This window comes from Manis javanica, chromosome 3 (assembly GCF_040802235.1).
Source record: "Manis javanica isolate MJ-LG chromosome 3, MJ_LKY, whole genome shotgun sequence".
Taxonomy (NCBI): Eukaryota; Metazoa; Chordata; class Mammalia; order Pholidota; family Manidae; genus Manis; species Manis javanica.
In genome coordinates this window covers 106,121,268-106,127,267 of record NC_133158.1, presented here as the reverse complement: position 1 = coordinate 106,127,267, position 6,000 = coordinate 106,121,268, and positions in this window count along the sequence as shown.

Sequence of the window (6,000 nt, the reverse complement as noted above, 5' to 3'; positions counted from 1 at the left end):
AGACACTGATGCTCTTATAAAATTAATGTTCCTGCTCTGATTACAGTTACTACTGTCTACCACCTGAGTGAATGTCCCATTATGCATGCTACTTTGTTACAGTAGCTGTGAATGAGAAGTAAAAAGTATGTGCATTGGTTATCTGAGCCTTAATCCAATTCCAACATCCTAGTTCCAAGACAACTCAAGAAAGTAAATGTTTGGATTTTTTCACTTTCTACAGTGAGTGTGGTCTCTTGACTGACTGATTGAAAAGATGGGAAAATATCCAAATACAATAGGGAGATCTAAAGTTAGGGGATTTAAGGACAAATGGTCAATGTCTTTATCAGTGTTGTGGGTGTTACTAAAATCTCCTTTATTTATCTTGAATATGCATTACTATACAGAATTATCTTGGATAATTTGATGCTAACTGCTGCTAAAAACAAAGCAAAACAAAGAACAGAAACAACAGTAACCAGCTCTCTTCTGCTGCAGCCTGGTCAAGAGAGACACGGGGCAACTGCTTAATGATGATGAGATTGGTTTAAAGATGGCAGCATGAGAGGTGAGACAGAGACTTCCTCCTAAAACCACATATAATAAGAAAATATGATTTAATACAACTAATCCTGAAAGAGCAACAGGAAAGAAGGCTGCACCAGACTGCATACACCTGGAGAAAAGAGCATACCTCACAGAACAGGTAACATACCAAAGCAAGCTATAACCTAGTGGGGTCCAAGCCCTTCCCCCACCCCAGCTCACTGGCGGAAGGAAGAGAAACAGGGGAGGGAGTGGAGGCCTGGAATTGCTGAACACCTAGCCCTGGAGATCTGCTCTGGAAGCAAAAACCAACATCACATGGTGCTCTGGTGATTAGTGGGGTTGGAAAGCTAAGATAGGTGGAATACCTAGAGAAATAGAGATTCCATCTGATTGTGGAAAACAGTAATTGATATCTGGCTGAGCTAGGTGAGCAGTCTGAGGGATTTCCTAACAGCGAGAGGGCTGCTAAAAGGGCAAGGATTGAACAGAACTTACTGCTCAGGAGAAAGGACAGGTAGACAAAATTGTCTGGGTGCACTCTGCCCAGGAGGTTGGGAACTTAAACGATCTTTAGGTGCTCCATCCCAATGGCTGGCTACACAGCTCCAAGGGCCTCCAACATGATATACAACCTGCTGTGTATTCCATCTGGCTAGCCTGCACCTGTCTCAAGCTCACAAACCGGCAACTTCTGCCCTGGTGTTAGACAAACCAGAGGGAAGCCCCGCCTATGGCAGCTACAAGCACAAAGCATAGAGGCATACTCCAGTGTGTGTGGCCCACTGGTTCTGGCAGAGGAGATAGGCACAGCAGCTGAGAAGCAGGAAACAGCTCTTTCCTTCCCCAAGCACCAACACCACTCGCTTGTGACCCCCCAACTTTGTGCCAGGGACTGAGTAGCTACAGAGAGTAGAGATTCTGGGCACTAGAGGGCACTACAAACAAATTATGAAACATCAAAGAAACCTGGTTCAAAGTAAGATTATGAATACACCTGAGAAAGATTCAAATGAAATCAACCTCATGAATCTTCCAGAAAGAGATTTCAAAATAAAAATCACTAACTTGCTCATAGAGGTACAGAAAACTATTCAAGAACTCAGGAACAAATGTAGGATGGAGATCCAATCATTGAAGAACACAATGGAATGTATTAAAAGCTGATTAGATATGGTGGAGGAAATGATAAATGAAATAGAAATTAGGGAAGGGGAATACAAAGAAGCTAGGGCACAGAGAGAAAAAACGATGTCTAAGAATGAAAGAATACTGAGAGAAATGTGTGACTAATCCAAACTGAACAATATTCGTATTACAGGGATACAAGAAGAAGAAGAAGAGAGAGAGAGAAATGGATAGAAAGGGTTTTTGAGGAGGTAAAGACTTAAAACTTCCCCAATCTGGGGAAGAAGATAGTCTCTCAGGCCATGGAGGTGCACACATCTCCCAACACAAGGGACCCAAGGAGGACAACCCCAAGACACATAGTAATTAAAATGGAAAAATCAAGGATAAAGACAGATAATTAAAAGCACCCAGAGAGAGAAATAAGATCACATATAAAGGAAAACCCATTAGGCTATCTTTAGACTTATCAGCAGAAAGTTTCTCCTCTAAGATTGGGAACAAAACAAGGATGCCCACTCTCCCCGCTTTTATTCAACCTAGTACTGGAGGTCCTAGCCATGGCCATCAGACAGCACAAAGAAATAAAAACCATCCAGATCAGCAAGGAAGAAGTCAAACTGTCCCTGTTGGCAAGTGACATGATATTGTACATAAACCCTAAAGAATCCACTCCAAAACTACTAGAACTAATATCTGACTTCATCAAAGTTACAGGATACAAAATTAATACATAGAAATCTGTTGCATTCCTTTACACTAATAATGAAGTAACAGAAAGAGAAATCAGGAAAACAATTCCATTCACAGCTGCATCAAAAAGAATAAAATACCTAGGAATAAACCTAACCAAGGAAGTGAAAACTACAAGACACTCCTAAGAGAAATTAAAGAGAATACTAATAAATGTAAATTCATCCCATGCTCTTTGGCAGGAAGAATTAATATTGTTAAAATGGCCATCCTGCCTAATGCAATCTACAGATTCAATACAATCCCTATCAAAATACTGAGAGCATTCTTCAACTAACTGAAATAAATAGTTCTAAAGTTCATATGGAACAGCAAAAGACCCAAATAGCCAAAACAATCCTGAGAAGGAAGAATAAAGCAGGGGGGATCTCACTTCCCAACTTCAAGCTCTACTACAAAGCCACAGTAATCAAGACAATTTGATACTGGCACAAGAATAGACCTATAGACCAGTGGAACAGAATAGAGTCCAGATATTAACCCAACCACATATGGTCAATAAATATATGATAAAGTAGCCAAGAATATACAATGGGGAAATGACACCCTCTTCAACAGCTGGTGTTGGCAAAACTGGACAGCTACATGTATGAGAATGAAACTGGATTACTGTCTAACTCCATACACAAAAGTAAACTCAAAATGGATCAAAGACCTGAATGTAAGTCATGAAACCATAAGAAACTTAGAAGAAAATACAGGCAAAACTCTCTTGAGTATAAACATGAGCAACTTCTTCATGATCATATCTCTACGGGCAAGGGAAACAAAAGCAAAAATGAACAAGTGGGACTATATCAAACTAAAATACTTCTGTACAGCAAAGGATGGCATAAGTAGAAGAAAAAGGCATTCTACCATATGGGAGAATATATTCATAAATAACATATCCAATAAGGGGTTGACATCCAAAATATACAGAGAGCTCATGCATCTCAACAAACAAAAAACAAATAATCCAATTAAAAAATGGGCAGAGGATCTGAACAGATACTTCTCCAAAGAAGAAATTCAGATGGCCAACAGGCACATGAAAAAATGTTTGGCATCCCATACCATCAGAGAAATGCAAATTAAAACCACAATGAGATATCACCTCACACCAGTTAGGATGGCCAAAATCCAAAAGACAAACAACAACAAATGTTGGCGAGGATGTGGGGAAAAGGGAACCCTCCTACACTGCTGGTGGGAATGTAAATTAGTTCAACCTTTGTGGAAAGCAGTTTAGAGGTTTCTCAAAAAACTAAAAATAGAAATACCATTTGACCCAGGAATTCCACTCCTAGGAATTAACCCTAAGAATGCAGGAGCCCAGTTTCAAAAAGACATATGTACCCTTATGTTTATCACAGCCCTATTTTCAATAACCAAGAAATGGAAGCAACCTAAGTGTCCATCAGTAGATGAATAGATTAAGAAGAGGTGGTACATATACACAATGGAATATTATTCAGCCATAAGAAGAAAACAAATCCTACCATTTGCAACAACATGGATAGAGCTAGAAGGTATTATGCTGAGTGAAATAAGCCAGGTGGAGAAAGACAAGTACCAAATGATTTCACTCATCTGTGGAGTATAAGAACAAAGAAAAAATTGAAGGAATAAAACTGCAGCCGACTCACAGAACCCAAGAATGGACTATCAGTTACGAAGAGGAAAGGGACTGGAAATGATAGTTGGGAAGGGAGGGATAGGTGGAAAAGGGGCATTATTATTAGCATATACAATGTGTGGACGGGGCACAGGGAAGGCAGTATAGCACAGAGAAGACAAGCAGTGATTCTATAGCATCTTACTATGTCAATGGACAGTGACTATAATGGGGTATGTGTGGGGACTTGATAATGGGGGGAGTCTAGAAACCACAGTGTTGTTCATATTAATGGTACTAAAAAAAGAAAAGAGTACCCAAAAATTATATTACTATAACCAAAAATTAAAGCTGTCTCAACTGTGATGAAACATAAGTTCCACATTTATTTGCATCATAGCCCCAAATTAAAGAGTTATGCCTTTAAAATTTAGTCTCACAGAAAAAGACTTCTTAAACCTAATAAAAAAACATCTTGAAAAATCTTGCAGCTAACTTTATAAGTAACTACATGCTTTCCCACTAACATTAGAAACAAGGCAAGGATATCCCTCTTATAAGATCTTTTCACTGTTGTACTAGCTAATGCAATAAGACAAGAAAGGAAATAAATGTGTACAGATTGGGATGGAAGAAAATGTCTTTGTTCACAGATGACATGATTGTCTACACAGAGAAATTCCCAATAATATACAACAAAATACCATAGGAAGTAATAAGTGATTATAAGAAAATTGCAGGATACAGGTTAATGTAAAGTAAATTGCTTTCCCATATAATAGCAATGAATGATTGGAGTTCAAATTTAAAATCACAATATTACTTACATTGGCACCAAAAAAATGCTATACTTAGTGCAAATTAACAAAATATGTATAAAATTTATGTGTAGAAAACTATAAAGTCTGATGAAATAAATCAAATATCTAAACAAACGGAGAGATATTTCATGTTCATGGATACAAAGATTCAGTATTATCAAGATGTCAGCTCTTCTCAGCTTGATGTATAGATTCAGCACACTCCCTATAAAAATCACAGCGTTATTTTGTAAATTTCAACAAAATGATTCAGCTAATTTATATGGAAAAATAAAAGAATCAAAATAGCCAATAGAATACTGAAGAAATAGAACAAAATCAGAAGGATGATACTCCCTAATTCAAGACAAACTATAAAGCTACAATAACACAGTGTGCTATTAGAGAAATAATAGATTTTTCAGGTATTCGTTTTGACACTGCATTTACTAATAACATGTTAATATTACCTCAATATAATTAAAGTGATTATTATTCTTACAGTAACTTGGTTTTACAGTTCTGTGATATTGAATGTTTACATATATCTCTGTTTCTTTTATACAAGTAAAATAAGCATTGAAAAACACATTAATTATAGATAAGCTATACTTTATTCTTACAAAGATTTCTTTCCCACTATATTATTCTCCTGTGTGAGCATTCATTTGTCTGAGCTTTTCCTAAAATCTCTTCTATCTAACATTTGCAAGTTATGTAGACTAATATTTTTTTATGGTTATGTAGAGTACTTGATTATTTGGCTTTTTAAAAATCTATTTCTGCTAGTTTTTTCATAAATTTTTGGAAGAAATAGGTTATTTCTTTTCTTGTGAGCTAGTTTTAAATAGTTTAGACCTGTTCACATGAAGATTTGTAAGAGATAGAGTTTGAAAATTCAAGGTAAGATTTTAGATTTTATACTTTGTATATTTCAAATCAGTTACTATCTTATTTATACTTTTAACTAAAGAATGAGTGACCTTTGTCTATATTGAACAATTGTCACATATGGCAGAAATAAAAGTGGAAGAGGACCTAGAAAACTTTATATGAATCCTTTATATCTGTTCATCACTGGGGTCCTGGTGGTAGAACCTGCTTAACTTGAACACTAAGAAGACATTTACACCAATTTTGTGGCTGAGCAGAATAAACCTTGATTAACTAATCTGATTCTTATCCATACTGGCT